Source organism: Muntiacus reevesi, chromosome 4, assembly GCF_963930625.1.
Source record: "Muntiacus reevesi chromosome 4, mMunRee1.1, whole genome shotgun sequence".
NCBI classification, from domain to species: Eukaryota; Metazoa; Chordata; class Mammalia; order Artiodactyla; family Cervidae; genus Muntiacus; species Muntiacus reevesi.
In genome coordinates, this window is record NC_089252.1 from 60,261,591 (window position 1) to 60,280,289 (window position 18,699).

The following is an 18,699-nucleotide window of genomic DNA, read 5'->3' on the forward strand; positions in this document are numbered from 1 at the left end:
ATTCATCCTTCCTCTCGGGAGACCATGTCCCTTTGAGCCTGCCCACACTGCAGCAAAAGGATGAAGACCTCTAAACCTTGGGCAGCCTGTTTGACTTCACTCTCTCCCTGCTTCCTGACTCAGTGGTCACTGATTCATTAGGTCTCTGATGCACATTGGCGGTATCTTGCCACATTCTCTAGTTGCTTTGAGTGGATGAAATGGTCCAAATTACTTACTCATCCATATCACACAAACAAAATCATATTTTAAATAAAGGTCATGAACCAATAAACCACAACGTAATTTACAAATGGTTAGTAAGCATTTAAAAGACATCAGCTTCCTAATAACAACTTTTCAATTAAAAATGATATGATTTCAAATGTTAAGGTACAAAGATGAAATAAACAGATGGAAGTTATTGGGGAAGCTATTTAGAAACTTTTCTGAAAGTTTCTTGTTGACTCTCACTAGCGGTATCTGAGGGGACCCAATAACTTCTGTCAGTGTATTTTGGCAATTAATAGAATTTTGGTGGTAAGAATGGTGTTATTTTCATACATATTGTCACAGTAACTCCACTTCTAAGTAACTTATTTATTCTAATGAAATAATCTAAAATGTTGGCAGGCATTTAAACCAAGTATATTTAACTTAGGATTATTTTTAATGAAGAAAATATTTAAAATTCTCTATAATATATGTGCTTATTAGTCGCTCAGTCATGTCCAATTCTTTGCAATCTCATGAACTGTAGCCCACCAGGCTCCTCTGTCCATGAGACTCTCCAGGCAAGAATACTGGAGTGGGTTGCCATTTCCTTCTCCAGGGCATCCTCAAGATTCAGGGATCAAAAATGAAATCATAATATATCAAAGAAATAAAATGCAATCTTAAAAATTACATGCAATTTAATTTCCCTATGCAGGGAAAAATGCCTTTAAATACCACTAAGCCAAAGCAAAATTTAAAACATATACAGCATGAATTTAATTAGGATAAAAAATGCATAAGGATAACTCTTGAAAAAATATTCCAGATGTTAAAATTGGTTTCTTGGGCATGGAGTTATAGATATTTTCTTCTCCACATTTTTATACTTTCAATTGCTTCTCAAATTTTCTACTGAGTGGACAATTCTTTTACAGTCAGATACAACAAGGGAAAATAAAGAGAAAGTAGCTTCTATATTAGAATTAATAATAGTAAATTATTTATCCAGAATAAGATAGAGAATGATGGTTGATTTAATTTTCAGATAACTAAATATTTATGTCTACTCCAAATAGAGTGCCTTTCAGGAATACATAATAAAATAAACCTAATATCAAAACTGCACAAACAAATCAGCTTTTCTCTTACAATTCATAAGGAACTTCAGCTGTACACTCTTTGAGGTCACAATTAGGAACCTCGATTGTCATTCCATCCAAGTGTCTTAATCTCTTAAACTGTCTCTTGTTTCCCTAAAGGGATGCTGGCTTGTTCTTTAAGACCCCAGCACTTTACATTTGATATTTTCATTAATTTTCTCCACACTTCATTTAAGGTAAATATTATTTCATGTGCAAATAAATTAGCACCGTACTTTGCTAAATACTGCATTAAATCTTAGAGGTGGGACTTAAACACCAGTCTTGCCCCTTGCCCAGGCCGACCCTCTGGCTCCCTTCTGGAAATACTGGGGACCGGTAATTATTTGTTGGTTTTATATAATTTGTTTAGTCACTCGAGGACGACTTATTTGCATTTTCTCTCTTTTTATATTGATCTGTAACCAGCTCTGTCTTCTACCTAGCGGGTATTTGGGCACGAACTGGCCAGTGTCATTTTCCTGTCCTTTCAGGCGGGGTTTCGCCCCCGGGCTTCTCTGGCAGCCGCCTCCGTCGCTATGGTGACCCCGTGTCAGCTCTGACATCGAAGCATCTGCAGCTGCGCGGGGTCTCCCTGGCTCAATGCAGAGCTCAGCGCATTTGGCACCGCGGGCGGCAGGGTCTGGGCCGAGCTGCAAGGGCCTCTGTCCCTCCCCAGACAGGAGCCCACTTCCAAAGACAGACAGCCTGGCTACGATCCGAGCCATGAATGCCTTGAACTCAGCACTGGACTTGATTTCTCCTTTAACCAAGAGAGAGAAACAAAAAACAACAAAACACCCTACAGTACACACTGGTGTAGCGCTGTCTTCTGAATCTTGGAAACATCTCAGCAGAATTTATAATCTTTCATTTCCAGGGTGCAGGCTAGGGGGCCTATTGTGATTAACACCCAGGGAACTTCCCATAACCCCATCAGATCAAAATAATACAGAATACAGCACCACAGTATATAGTTTTAAAATTATATAAGAGTATAAATAGGAGCTTATAACATACTGTTAACTTTAAAAACTAAGATGTAAAAATCATTTACAAACTCAAAATACCACTAAATGAAAATACTCATGTGCAAGTAAAGCTAAAAATATATACCAACAGGATTCATAGAAGCTGGATATTCCATGATAGAAATTGGCATATACCTTGTTTGGTATTGCACTTAAATTAAATGTAATTTAAAGATATGTCATAACATTTTATCAAATTGCAGTGGGCACTCTACAGCCAAAGAGAATAACTCTTTCAATGCAATAAATAAATGAGATAAAAACTTTCATTCTATTGCATTATGAAGCACAAAATCACATTTCAAAAAGAAAACTGCCTTTATATTTTTTCTTTCAAGAAAAGTGTAAGACATGTCCTTTAAAGAACATCCTGAAAGAAACTGTAAGGCCAGAGAGTAAATGCTCCCAGCAGAGCTCCCCTCTGCCTCTCATGGGGCAGCCTCACCTCACAGATGACCCAACCCAATCCTGGAATATACCAGGTCCTTAGTTACAGCTGGTAGTATTGCTTCCCTGGGAACACTACTTTTCATTTATTTTATCTTACAAAAAATTCTTGCAGCTAAAAATTTATATCTAATTATATAGAAAGAATAAGGAAATATCAGTATACCTTTATAGAGCATTGACATCTGCTGAGTATCCTCCTCTCATCTGCTGAGATGAGAGTGAAAAAGTTGCCTTAAAGCTCAACATTCAGAAAACTAAGATCATGGCATCTGGTCCCATCACCTCATGGGAAATAGATGGGGAGACAATGGAAACAGTGACAGACTATTTTGGGGGGCTCAAAAATCACTGCAGATGGTGACTGCAGCCATGAAATTAAAAGACGCTTACTCCTTGGAAGGAAAGTTACGAGCAACCTAGATAGCATATTAAAAAGCAGAGACATTACTTTGCCAACAAAGATCCATCTGGTCAAGGCTATGGTTTTTCCAGTGGTCATGTATGGATGTGAGAGTTGGACTACAAAGAAAGCTGAGCATCAAATAATTGATGCTTTTGAACTGTGGTGTTGGAGAAGACTCTTGAGAGTCCCTTGGACTGCAAGGAGATCCAACCAGATGATCCTGAAGGAGATCAGTCCTGGGTGTTCATTGGAAGAACTGATGGTGAGGCTGAAACTCCAATACTTTGGCCACCTCATGCGAAGAGTTGACTCATTGAAAAAGACCCTGATGCTGGGAGGGACTGGGAGCAGGAGGAGAAGGGGACGACAGAGGATGAGATGGCTGGATGGCATCACCGACTCGATGGGTTGAGTTTGAGTAAACTCCGGGATTTTGTAATGGTCAGAGAGGCCTGGCATGCTACGATTCATGGGGTCTCAAAGAGTTGGACACGACTGAGCGACTGAACTGAATTGAACTGAACTAAGTATCCTCCAATGAGCTTTACAGATAGTCTTTCATTTAATCATCACAGCAATCCCATAGGGTAGACACCGTTATCCTCATTGTACAGTTGAAGACACTGAGGCCAGAGAGGTTGAGTATTGTGCCAAAGGTCACACAGCTACAGCAGGTTGGGTCCATGCCTTGACAGAACTGGTTTCCTCACCCTCCCTTTCCTCTTCTTCCATCTTTCTCCTTCCTCAAACCTCGATAGGCACAGATAGGCAAACAGACACACACACGTGAGAGTTGTTTTGTTCTAAGTAAATGTGATTGTACAATAAATACTTCTCATTTTTATTGCTTTGAAGATTTTCTTTTTAAAAATCTTTTTCTTTTTTAAACTTAGGAGATATACCTGGGCCTAGAGAAACCCTGATTTTATTCAGCTGGCCACACAAATCCCCACTTCTCAGCCAATCCTGAGGAAACAGGCTTCAGAGCAGCCTTGCTCTAGTGACCCTCTTAACCTGAGTGGACCCAGTCATTCAAAGGGGAAAACAGGTTCTATGGTCAAGGAAGAGTTTATCTCTTCCCACACTGGACAATCCATCTTATAACTGAGAGACTTAAAGTGAAGCAAATTCTATGAGCAACAGAATAGAACAATGAAAAGAACCTGTCACTGATGACACCATGAAGCCACTGAGTCAACCAGCTAGAGCTTGACTTCTGAACTCCTGCCTTGTGAGATCACAAGTGTCCTTATGATATAATTTAGTTTGACTTGGTCACTCTTTTACTTCCTGCTGAACTGATCCAACAGGGTGAGGGTTTCTACAGGGCTTATTGTTACAAGTAGAATTGTTTGTTCAAAGGATATATGCAGCAGTGCGCTCAGAGAAGGCAATGGCACCCCACTCCAGTACTCTTGCCTGGAAAATCCCATGGACGGGGGAGCCTGGTAGGCTGCAGTCCATGGGGTCGCTAAGAGTCAGACACGACTGAGCGAATTCACTTTCACTTTTCACTTTCATGCATTGGAGAAGGAAATGGCAACCCACTCCAGTGTTCTTGCTTGGAGAATCCCAGGGACGTGGCTGCCGTCTATGGGGTCGCACAAGGTCGAACACACTGAAGCGACTTAGCAGCGGCAGTAGCAGCAGCAGCAGCTGGTAAATACTTGACACATTCATAGGGGTAGAGGCAGGGAGCACAGGAAAGTCTTGAGGGGAAATCCCTGATTTGTAGCATTTGTTAATTTCTATAAGTACTCCCACCACAGCTACCAACATGGCGTCACTGAAGGCAGCTGGGAAAAGATGTCCACACTTAGTTCTTGGCCTCCTAGGACACTTCGCTGATTTATCTTCCACTTGCCGCTACAGACTAGTATCCACTTGAGGTTATCTATCAGGGGTTTCCAAACTCCAGGATCTAATGCCTCATGATCTGAGGCGGAGCTGAGGTAATAATAATAGAAATAAAGTACACAATAAATGTAATACACTTGAATCATCCCAAAACCATCTGCCACCACCCTCGTCAGTGGGAAAATTGTCTTCCATGAAATCAGTTCTGCTCTCATAACACTGATTTAAAATGCTGCATTTACTGAATATTAAAAGTTCTGTATTCACATGGGTATATGCTATTGATCTGTTTTCAATTCTTATGTAATCCTGCAGTTTTAGTTGCCTTAGTTGCATTGTATGTTTGATTTCTGGTGGGATAAACTTGAACAGTACATGATTCAAGATCTTCCAAATGTTCAAGCTGGATTTAGAAGGGAGAGGAGCCAGAGATTGGTGATGGACAGGGAAGCCTGGCTTGCTGCAGTCCATGGGGTCACAAAGAGTCAGACACAACTGAGCGACTGAACTGAACCGAAACTGTGATGAGTGAACATTGCTTCACTGCTAATCTTCTTCAAACTTTCCCTTGACTAATCCTGCACATGATTATTCCAGATTAATTTCAAAATCAGTTTGTCAATTGTTTTAAAAAGTGTCTCAAGGTTTTTGTTTTACAGAGCCATTCCAGGTTAATTGGCATGCTTATTATAATAAATCTTCCTTACTGTGAACATGGTTTCTATTTATCTTTATTCACAAATCGTATGTTTTTCACACATATCTTATGTCACCCACATTTATTCTAAAAATTTTATAGTTTGAATTGTTATTGTAAATTGAATTATTTTGTATTATTTATAACTGTGTGTTGTTACTATATAGGAGAACAAGTGATATTATATTTTGATCCTTTCTCTATCTTTTTTTGGTTGTGTCTCGAGAATTTTTGCATAAACACAGCATCTGCCAAAGACTGTAGCCATGTCATTTTTTTAACCTCATGATTTTGCTACTGTATTACATTATCTTGAAAGTGAAAGTGAGAGTTGCTCAGTCGTGTCTGACTCTTTGCGACCCCATAGACTGTATAGTCCATGGAATTCTCCAGGCCAGAATATTGAAGTGGGTAGCCTTTCCTTCCTCCAGGGGACCTTCCCAACCCATGGATCGAACCCAGGTCTCCTGCACTGCAGGTGGATTCTTTACCAGCTGAGCCACAGGGGAAGTCCTACATTGTCTTACACCTCCAGAATACAGATGAATAGTAGCATTAAGATTTCACATTTTTGTATTCTCTGACTTCACAAAATCAGTTCTAAAGTGTTACCATTTAGAATGATGTTGCAAAAATTAAACAAATTGATGCTCCTGTAATTTTCCAGTAGGTCCCCTTGCTTTTTAGGTTATGGATTTTCTTACTATTGAAAGGTTATTTAGAATTTTGTTAGAAATGAGTCTTGCAGTTTTATATACTATTTGGGCATCTGACAACATATGAACATTTTTCCTTCATCCCTTGGTCTAATATTTTAAAGTTCAGTTTTCAGGGCACCTTATTAATGCAAAACAATATTCTATATTTTTGTTTCATTTCTTTTTTGATTATTTATTTATTTTAATAAAATATTATATATATATATCTTTAAATTAAAATTTTCTTCTTTATTTATTAATTTGCCAAACAGTGTTCTAAATTTCCCACATATATTTACTCGTTTACCTCAGACAAAACTTAATGAGGTAGCTGCAACTATGATAACTGCTTTAGAAATGAAGACCCAAAAGAGCAGGAAGTTTGAGTAACTTATCCAAGGTTGTAAGGCTCAAACCTGGCAGACCTAAGATTCAAACTGAGGCAGTCTGGTTCCAGAGTCCACAAACTGAACCATACTATTTAGCCTTTTATTCATATAAATTACACAAATATATTTCTTAGTATTGAGCAATCCTTGCATCCTTGAAATACACTTCTTGGTCTTCAGATAGTCCCAAGGGGAATTTTTAATAATATATTTGGGATTTTTAGGTCACTCATTATTAAAATCAATTATAATTTTTGGTATTATTACTTTCATGGCAATCTTAGAGAGTAAATTTAAAAGCTTTCCATTTTTCCTAAACATATGGGTAACTTTAACAATGGTATGGGTTTTTTGTTTTTTTGTTTTTTTTGTTTTGATTAAAGTCATTCCCAAAACTACAAAGGCCATGTTTCTTTTCTGTCTCTATCTCTGTCTCCCTCTCCCTCTCACTGTAGACTTTTTTTCCTTTGGCTATTAGTTTTCTTTGGTTTTCATTGTCCTCAAAGGTTACATCAAGAAATTAATATTTATCTAGAAAAATCAGTACAAAAATTTGTCTACAGGATCACCTAGATTTTCTTATCTACTGCATTAAATATTCTTTAATTTTTAATCTCCATTATATTTATATCTTTTTTATTCCTAATACTTTTGTTAATGTTTTTCTCTAATTTTCATGATCAAACCTTTCTAATGTTTGATCTTTATGAAAAAACTGCTTTTGATTTGATTTGTCAGGCTAACTTTTTGAGATTGGTTTATTTGCTATTTATTTTCTCTTTTGTTTAGTTTGATTATGTCATCTTACTTGCTCATGACCATTTTTGCTATTCCCTTTGTAGCTTGGGAAGATTCCCTGGAGAAGGGAAAGGCTACCCACTCCAGTATTCTGGTCTGGAGAATTCCTTGGACTGTACAGTCCATGTGGTCATAAAGAGTCGGACACAATGAGTGACTTTCACTTTGTAGCCACTTATTTCTAACCTATTGTTTTCTGAAAACTGTGTATATGGCTATACATTTTCCTCTTAGTACAGCTTAGAACATGTATTACAAGTTTTGGTTATAAAGTTTCCAGCTTTGCTTATTCTTAGTTTTCAGTTTCTGTTAGATTTCCTCTTGAGGTATTTAACGCATCATATTTTAATCTTCAGTTAGGCAGATTTTTATTCCTATTCTCTTCTTAGTATATATACACTGTTAAGTTTAGATAATATGGTCTGTATTATTTATAAATCTTCTTATCTATACGGATATTATTTGTAGCCTAATACCAGATCAATATTAAGTGATCCACGGGCATTTGAAAAAGAAGAATACTGTTTTTAGAGAGAGGTAGTTTGTTATACATCTATAAAGCTTGAGTCTGTTAGTGATACTGCTCAAACATTTTTTAGATTTTTTTTTTCCCGATCAGTCAGTTTCTGAATTTTTCTGACTATGGATTAGTTAATAATTCCTTGTGTTATTAAGAGCATTTAATTATAATATCATCATAATATAACCTTTGTAAATATTAATATTACATGGAGGGCACAAAGATTGATTACTATCATCTCTATGAATTGCTTTCTATTTATAAGCAACATTCTATTTTCACATTTTTACTTTATTCTTGGTTCCATTAGTCTTGGTTCCATCTTGTTAAATTTGACCCTCAGTTCATTTCTGTTGCACTTTACTTTGTATATCATTCTTCATGTCTAGATAGGTCTTTTTTTTAATATGCACTTCCTCTAAAAAGTTTTGAGTTTCTATCTTTAGCTTTCTTAATTTTTTAAAATTCATTCTGATAGTCTGTATTTTAAGTTCAGTTCAGTCACTCAGTCATGTTCAGTTCTTTGTGACCACATGGACTGTAGCATACCAGGCTTCTCTGCCCATCACCAACTCCTGTAGCTTGTTCAAATTCATGGCCATTGAGTCGGTGATGCTATCCAACCATCACATCCTCTGTTGTCCCCTTCTCCTCCTGCCTTCAATCTTTCCCAGCATCAGAGTCTTTTCAAATGAATCAGTTCTTTGCATCAGGTGGCCAAAGTATTGGACCTTCAGCTTCAGCATCAGTCCTTCCAATGAATATCCAGGACTGATTTCCTTTAGGATTGACTGGTTGGATCTCCTTGCAGTCCAAGGGATTCTCAAGAGACTTCTCCAACACCACAGTTTAAAAGCATCAATTCTTCAGCACTCCAGATGTTCAAGCTGGTTTTATAAAAGGCAGAGGAACCAGAAATCAAATTGCCAACATTTGCTGGATCATCAAAAAGCAAGAGAGTTCCGAAAAACATCTATTTCTGCTTCATTGACTATGCCAAAACCTTTGACTGTGTGGATCACAATAAACCATGGAAAATTCTGAAAGAGGTGGAATACCAGACCACCTGACCTGCCTCTTGAGAAACCTGTATGCAGGTCAGGAAGCAACAGTTAGAACTGGACATGGAAGAACAGACTGGTTCCAAATAGGAAAAGGAGTACGTCAAGGTTGTATATTGTCACCCTGCTTATTTAACTTATATGCAGGGTACATCACGAGAAACGCTGAGCTGGAAGAAGCACAAGCTGGAATCAAGATTGCCAGGAGAAATATCAATAACCTCAGATATGCAGATGACACCACCCTTATGGCAGAAAGTGAAGAAGAGCTAAACAGCCCCTTGATGAAAGTGAAAGAGGAGAGTGAAAAAGTTGGCTTAAAGCTCAACATTCAGAAAACTACAATCATGGCATCCAGTCCCATCACTTCATGGCAAACAGTGGAAACAGTGGCAGACTTTATTTTGGGGGGCTCCAAAATCACTGCAGATGGTGAGTGCAGTCATGAAATAAAAGAAGCTTACTCATTGCAAGGAAAGTTATGATGAACCTATACAGCGTATTAAAAAGCAGAGACATCACTTTGTCAACAAAGGTTCCTCTAGTCAAAGCTATGGTTTTTCCAGTAGTCATGTATGGATATGAGAGTTGGACTATGAAGAAAGCTAAGCATCAAATAATAGATGCTTTTGAACTGTGGTGTTAGAGAAGACTCTTGAGAGTCCCTTGGACTGCAAGGAGATCCAACCAGTCCATCCTAAAGGAGATCAGTCCTGGGTGTTCATTGGAAGGACTGATGCTGAAGCTGAAACTCCAATACTTTGGCCACCTCATGCGAAGAGTTGATTCATTGGAAAAGGCCCTAATGCTGGGAAGGATTGGGGGCAGGAGGAGAAGGGGGGGATGACAGAGGATGAGATGGCTGGATGGTATCACCAACTCGATGGACATGAGTTTGGGTGAATACCAGGAGTTGGTGATGGACAGGGAGGCCTGGCGTGCTGCAGTTCATGGGGTCACAAAGAGTCAGACATGACTGAGCAACTGAACTGAACTGAACAGCTTTCTTTTTTTTTTTGCTATAATTTTTTTAAAATTTTTTATTTTTTGTTTTTCAGTGGGTTTTGTCATACATTGATATGAATCAGCCATAGAGTTACACGTATTCCCCATCCCGGTCCCCCATCCCACCTCCCTCTCCACCTGATTCCTCTGGGTCTTCCCAGCCCACCAGGCCCGAGCACTTGACTCATGCCTCCCACCTGGGCTCGTGGTCTGTTTCACCACAGATAATATACATGCTTGAACAGCTTTCTTTATTGTCCAACTCTCACATCCACACATAACTATTGGAAAAACCAAAGCTTTGACTAGACGGACATTTGTTGGCAAAGTGGCATCGATGCTTTCTAATACGCTGTCTAGTTTCATCATACACTTTCTTCCAAGGGGCTAGCATCTTTTAATTTCATGACTGCAGTCATCATCTGCAGTGATTTTGGAGTCCAAGAAAATAGTCTTTTACTGTTTCCATTGTTTCCTCCTCTATTTGCCTTGAAGTGATGGGACCAGATGTCATGAGCTTAGTTTTTTGAATGCTGAGTTTTAAATCAGCTTTTTCACTCTCCTCTTTCACTTTTATCAAGAGGCTCTTCAGTTCCTCTTCACTTTCTGCCATAAGGGTGGTGTCATCTTCATATCTGAGGTTATTGCTATTTCTCCTGGCAATCCAGAGTCCAGTCTGTGTTTCATCCAGCCCACCATTTTGCATGATGTACTCTGCATAAAAGATAAATAAGCGGGATGACAATATACAGACTTGACTTACTCCTTTCCTGATTTGGAACCAGCCCATGGTTCCATGTCTGGTTCTAATTGTTGCTTCTTGACCTGCATACAGCTCTCTCAGGAAGTAGGTAAGATGGTATGGTATTCCCATATCTTTAAGAATTTTTCACAGTTTGTTGTGATCCACACAGTCAAAGGCTTTTCAATAAAGCAGAAGTAGATGTTTTTCTGGAACTCTCTTGCTTTTTCTATGATCCAATGAATGTTGGCAATTTGATCTCTGTTCCTCTTCCTTTTCTAAATACAATTTGAACATCTGGAAGTTCTTAGTTCATGAGCTTTTGAAGCCTCACTTGGAGAATTTTGAGCATTAATTCGCCAGTGTGTGATATGAGTGCAATTGTGGGGTAGTTTGAACATTCTTTTGCATTGCCTTTCTTTGGGATTGGAATGCAAAGTGACCTTTTCCAGTCCTGTGGCCATTGCTGAGTTTTCCAAATTTGCTGGCATATTGAGTGCAGCACTTTAACAATATCATAATATTTTAGAATGTGAAATAACTCAACTGGAATTCCATCACCTCCACTAGCTTTGTTCCTAGTAATTCTTCCTAAGACCCACTTGTCTTCACATTCCAGGATGTCTGACTCTAGGTGAGTGATCATACCATCTTGGTTTATGGGTCATAAAGATCTTTTTTGTATAGTTCTTCTGTGAATTCTTGCCACCTCTTCTTAATCTGCTTCTGTTAGGTTCAACCTCTTTCTGTCCTTTATTGAGCCCATCTTTGCATGAAATGTTCCCTTGGTATCTCTAATTTTCTTGAAGACATCTCTAGTCTTTCCCTTTCTATTGTTTTCCTCTAGGAAACTTAATTCATTTGCATGTTATATTTGTTTATGGTCTATTTCAACTGAATGTCATTTTTTAAAAAATGTCCTCTTTTATGCTTTTCTCATTGTGAGTTTTTCAAATTTTATAGAATATTTCATACACACAAAAATATATTTAAAATATTATGAGGTAGAACTACACATACCACCTAAATTGAGAAATAAAAAACACTAAAGAAAAAATAAAAATTAAGCCCTCTTGCCATCTGTTCAACCCCAAGGCTCTTTCTCTGAACTGCAAAGAACCACTCTCTTGATTTTGGTGATTGCCCCTATCTTTTTGAAAAGCTATGACCCATTGCTCCCAAGACACCACACTTTTTTGGTGTCCTCTTGTCTTGTTAGCTCTGGCAGCTACTCAGCCCTACCACAAATATGATAGTCTGGTGGGCTTAAACCACAAAAATTTATCTCCTCACAGTTCTGGAGACTGGACATCCAAGATCAAAATGCTTGCAGACAGCACCTTTTTGCTGTGACCTCTTCACATGGACTTTCCTCAGTGTATGTGCACAGTGGGATGAAGTGGGGGGAGGGGGAGAGATGAAAAGAAAAGGAGAGAGGGAAAGACTTTCCTCATTTTATAATACCACTAACCCTATCATACTAGGCCGTCACACTTCTGTCCGCTTTTAACCTTGATTTCCTCCTAAAAGTTATATCTACAAACACAGTCATGTTGGGAGCTAAAATTTCAGTATATAAATTTTGGGAGGACACAATTCAATCCATAGCACCCCCTATATCACTATCTCTTTAGTTTGTTCTTTTTATATCAATAAATTCCCAAAATTGGGCCCCATCTTTAAACCTGCTTTTTCTTTGCCTTTATTCACAGCCTTCATGATTCTACTTCACATCTTGCCTCTATTACCATCTATGTATTGTGATGTTACTGTACATTTCCAGTCTTCCTGCACAAACCTGACTGACCCACCCCATCTTCTCCATTACAGGCAATGGCCATTCGAATCCTCTGGTTACTCCAAACAGTGGAGTTACTCTGCACTCCTCTCTTTTTAATACTGTATTTTGTTTAACTGACCTATATGTCTGTTTTTTTGCTATACCATACTGTTTGTTGTATACTCTCTGAAGTCAGGTAGGGTGTAATTCCCTCAGCACTTCTTTCTCAAGATTGTTTTGGCTATTCAGGGTCCTTTGTATTTTCATATAAATTTAAAAATTGTTCTAGCTCTGTGAAAAATTTTGGTAGGGGTTGTATTGAATCTACAGATTGCATTGGATAGTATGGTCATTTTAACAATATTGAGTCTTCAAATCTAAGGAAACAAAGTATTCTTCTATCTGTTTATATTGTCTTCAATTTCTTTCATCAACATCTTACAGTTTTCAGAGTACAGGTCTTGTGTCTTCTTAGGTGGCTTTATTCCTAGGTATTTTTTTTCTTTTTGATATGATGGTAAATGGGATTGTTTTCTTAATTTCTCTTTATTTTGTTTTTAGTGCATAGAAAGCCAACAGATTTCTGTATATTAATTTTGTATTTTGCAACTTTTTTGAATTCACTGATGAATTCTCTTAATTTTCTGGTAGCATCTTTAGGATCTTCTATTTGTAATATCACATCAACTGCAAACAGTGACAGTTTAAATTCCTCCTTTCCAATCTATTCCCTTTAATTCTTTTTCTTCTCTGATTGCTATAGCTATGACTTCCAAAAAACTGTTGAATAAAGGTGCTGAGAGTGTGCATCATTTTCTTGCTCGTCATCTCAGAGAAAATGCTTTCAACTTTTGGCCATTGAGTATGATGTTAGCTGTGGGTTTGTCATAAATGGCCTGTATTATGTTGACATATGTTCACTTTATGCCTATTTTCTGGAGAGTTTTTTTTTCATGAATGGATGTTGAAGTCTATCAAAGCTTTTTCTGCATCTGTTGAAATGATCACATGGCTTTTATTTTTCAGTTCATTGATGTAGTTTATCACATTGACTGATTTAAGGATATCGAAAATTCCTCACATCTCTGCAATAAAGTTCACTTGATAGTGGTGTATGGTCCTTTCAATATATCGTTGGATTCAGTTTGCTAGCATTTTGTTGCAGATTTTGGCATCGACTGTCATCAGTGATGTTGACCTATAATTTTCTTTTTTGTGTGATATCTTTGTCTGGTTTTGGTATCAGGGTAATGCTGGCCTCATAGAATCAGTTTCAGAAAGATGAGCATTGTACGTGCTCAGTAGCTCAGTTGTGTCCAGCTCTTTGTGCCATTTTGAACTGTAGCCTGCCAGGCTCCTTTGTCCATGGGATTTTTCATGCAAGAATACTGGAGTGGATTGCAATTTCCTCTTCAGAGGATCATCCCAACCTAGAAATCGAACCCCCATCTCCTGCATCTCCCACATTGCAAGTGGATTCTTTACCTGCTGAGTCATCAGGGCATTGACTCTTCTCTAAATGTTTGATAGAATTCACCTGTGAAGTCATCTAGTCCTGGACTTTTGCTTGTTGGAAGTTTTTAAATTACTGATTTAATTTTATTACTGGTAACTGATCTGTTCATATTTTCTCTTTCTTCCTGCTTCAGTTTTGGGAGATTGTTCCTTTCCAAGAATTTGTCCATTTCTTCTAGGTAGTCCATTTTATTGATGTGTAGTTGCTTGTAGCACTTTTGTGAGGCTTTGTATTTCTGTAATCTGTATAACTTTTCCTTTTTTATTTCTGATTTACTTATCTGGGCCCTCTCCCTTTTTATCTCAATGAGTCTAGCTATAGGTTTATGAACTTTGTTTATCTTTTCAAAGAATTAACTTTTCATTTCATTGAACGTTTCTGTTTTTTTAGTCTATATTTTATTTCTGCTCTGATCTTTATGATTTCCTTTCTTCTATTAACTTTGGGTCTTGTTTGTTCTTATTTCTCTAGTTCCCTTGGGTATAAACGTCAAGTTGTTTATTTGAGATTTTTCTTGTTTCCTGAGATAAAGTTTTATTGCTACAAACTTCCCTCCTAGAAATGCTTTTGCTATATCCCGTAGGTTTTGCGTCATCATGTTTTTGTTTTCATTTCTGTCTGAGTCTTTTTTATTTCTTTTGTAATTTCTTAAGTGATCCATTGGTTGTTTAGAAGCATGCTTTTTAGCCTCCATATGTTGTGGGGTTTTGCTGCTTTTTCTTTTTTCTTTTTTGTAGTTGACTTCTAGTCTTAGATTGTCGTGGTTGGAAAAGATGCTTGATATAATTTCAATTTTCTTACAGTTACTGAGGCTTGTTTTGTGGCCCATTATGTGGTCTATCCTGGAGAATGTTCCATGTGTACTTGAAAAGAATGTGTGTTCTCCTGTTTTTGGATAGAATGCTCTATATATCAAGCAAGTCCATTTAGTCTAGTGTGCTATGTAAGGTCTGTGTTTCCTTACTTATTTTCTCTCTGGATGATCTGTCCATTGATGAAAGGGGGGTATTAAAATACTCTACTGTTATTGAGTTGCTATTGATTTCTCCTTTTATGTCTGTTATTATGTGCATTATATATTGAGGTGCTCTTATGTTGGATGCATGTATATTCTAATTGTTGTAACTTCTTGGACTGATCTCTTGATCACTATGTAATGTCCTTTTTGCCTCTTGTAAAGCCTTTATTTTAAAATGTGTCTTCTCTGATATAAATATTGCTGCTCTGGTTTCCTTTTCATTTCCATTTGCATGGAGTATGTTTTTCTACTCTCTCACTTTTAGTCTGTATGTGTCTCTAAATCTGAAGTTAGTGTCTTGTAGGCCACTTGTACACAGGTCTTATTTTTTTAAATCCATTCAGTCACTCTCCATCTTTTAGTTGGAGCATTTAGTCCATTTACATTTTAGGTAATTATCAATATGTATGTTCTTACTGCCACTTTGTTAATTGTTTTGAATTTGTTTTTGTAGGTCTTTTCTTCATTTATTCTCTTCTCTCATTATCTGGTGACTATCTTTAGTGTTATGTTTGGTTTCCTTTTTCCTTTTTGTGTGTATGTCTATTATAAATTTTTGGTTTGAAGTTTTTCTATAGCAATCTCTTTCTATATATCTATAAGTAGAGAGAAATATGATTGTTTTAAGTTACTGATGTCTTAATTATATATAGTTAATATATGTTATATCTATTATATTATTAATGATCTCTTAATTTTATATATATAATTCAGTAACTATAGACAAATAGAAAAATCAATAACATATATATAGAGAAAGAGAGAGAGAAAGACAGAGAGATAATTACTGTTTTAAGTTACTCATCTCTTAATTTCAAACACACTTTTAAAAACCTGTATTTATAATCTCTTCTCCTAATGATTACTGTTTTTGATGTCAAATACTACATCTAATTGTTTTCCATATTCCTTAACTGCTTATTGTATATATAGATGATTTTAGTACTTTTGTCTTTTGACCTCACTACTAGCTTTGTGTGCGGATGATTTCCTACCTTTACTGTATTGGGCTTCCCTGGTGGCTCAGAAGGTGAAGTGGCAGCCTGCAATGCAGGAGGCCTGGGTTTGATCCCTGGGTAGGGAAGACCTCCTGGAGAAGGAAATGGAAACCCACTCCAGTACTCTTGCCTGGAAAATCCCATGGATGGAGAAACCTGGTAGGCTACAGTCCATGGGGTCACAGACGGTTGGACACAACTGAATGACTTCACTTTCACTTTCACTGTATGTTAACCCTTACCAGTGAGACTTTTCCTTTTGTAAGTTTTTTATTCCCAGTTGTGGCTTTTCCACCTAAAAAAGTTAACATTCATTGTAAAGGTAGTTTGGTGATACTGACCCCTTTTAGCTTTAGCTTGTCTGTGAAGCTTTTGATTTCTCCATCAAATATGAAAGTGAATATACTTACTTGGCAGAAGAGGTCCCATGATCATGAAGGCATTTTCCTCAGGACAAGGCTTATCCATTGCACTCTGAATGTGCTGATCCTTGCAATTTCCACAAATGTGGGAAACTTGACTGTGTAATTTGTGATAGCACTCTCCTAGGCTTAAAAACTCTGGGGAAAAAAAAGAACCTTGCTTGGCAGAGTTTATTCTGCTTTTTACATTTTTTTAAGTCTTTATTGAATTTATTACAATATAACTTGTTTCATGTTTTGATTTTCTGGCTGCAAAACATGTGAGATCTTAGGTTCCTCACCAAGGATCAACTCACATCCCCTGCCCTGGAAGACAAAGTCCTAACCGCTGTACTACCAGGAAAGCCCCCAGAGTGTGTTCTTGGCTATAAATTTTTCTCCTCTATCACTTTAAATACATTGCACCATTCCCTTTTGGCCTACACAGTTTCTACTGAAAAATCAGTTGATAGCTTAATGGGAGTTCCCTTATATGTTATGTGTTGCTGTTCCCTTGTTGCTTTTAATGTTCTCCCTTTAACTTGAGTTTTTGTCATTTTAGTTGCAACATATCTTGGTTTGTTCCTGTTTGTGTTTGACCTGTATGGGACTCCCTGTTCTTCATGAACTTGGGTGACTGTTTTCTTTCTCAAGTTAATGAAATTTTCATCTGTTATGTCTACAATTGTCTTCTCAAGGCTCTTTCTTTCTCTCTCTTCTCTCTCTCTTCTTCTGAGGCACCTACAGTGAGTGTATTACTGTGCTTGATGTTGTCTCAGAGCTCTCTTAAACTGCCCTCATTTCTTTTATTCTTTTTTTTTCCTGTTCAGCACCAGTGATTTCTACTTCTCTGCCTTCCAGCCAAGTGATCTGTTACTCTGTATCATTTAATTTAGTATTGATTCCTTCTAGTGTATTTCAGTTATTGCATTTTTCAAATCTGTTTGGTTGTTCTTTATATTTTCTAACTCTTTGTTAAAAGCTTCTAGCTTCTTACTCTATTCATTCATTCTCCTCCTGAGATCTCTGATTATCTTTGCCATCACTACTCTGAACTCTTTCTCAGATAGGAACTTCACTAGTTCCTTTGGGATTTTATCTTGTTCCTTAATCTGAAACGTTTTCCTCTGACACTTAATTTTGTCTAAGTTACTATTTGTATTCTTATGTATGTGGTAGGTTAGTTACATTACTTGGCCCTGAAGAAATGGCCCTCTGTAGGAGACATCCTATGCATCTCCACAGTGCATTACCTTCCCTTCCCTTAGGCTATATGCTCCAGGGATTTCCCCTGAGAGGACTGCACAGTTCCGCCTGTTGTGGCGGCCTGACTGTATGGGCAGTCTGCTAGTCTTGGTTGGCTCCTGTTTTGGTAGGTGGCCAGGCCCTGCCTTGTGTAGACGCTGCTAGCTGCTGGTCACTGGGGCCTGGTCACAAGGCAGTCGGCTATAGAACTGTAGGGGGTCCCAGGGCTAATGCTGGCTTACTGGTGGGTGGAGTCAGGGTCCCAAAGACCTCAGAGTTGTTGCCCACCCACTGGCAGGTGAGGCAAGGTCCTGGGGTTATTGCCAAACTACTAGCAGGCACAGCTATTTCCTGTAGTCTCGCTGCAGGGCCCAGGAATCCCAGAACTCATTTCAGATATTTTGGTGGATAGGGGTGGTTTCTGACACATTTGGATATGGTGTCATGTTGTCCTGAAATGTGTTCACCCGCTAGTGGGCAGAACCAGGGCCCTGCTAGTCTCAGGATAGAGTCTGACTCATTGAGGGCAGGCTGAATCTACAGACTTTGAGATTGTAGTGTTCTTGCTACTTCTTACCCTGGTGAGGGAGGGTAGTCTAAAAGCTAGTGTAGGATTCCAGGGGAGATGTGCTGGTGCCTATCCATTGGTGGGTAGAAATGTGTCTTGGCCCTCTGGTTGGCAAGGCCATGTCTAGGGTCATGTCTAGAGGTGGCTGTGGGCTCAGGAAATCCTTAGGCAGCCTGTTGGTTGACACT

General features: G+C 38.0%; 1 pseudogene; it reads left to right on the top strand.

The window, feature by feature from the left end:
- The first annotated feature begins 16,699 nt into the window (after positions 1–16,699).
- Positions 16,700–16,840, top strand: LOC136168141 (U1 spliceosomal RNA; annotated as a pseudogene).
- Positions 16,841–18,699: the final 1,859 nt, after the last annotated feature.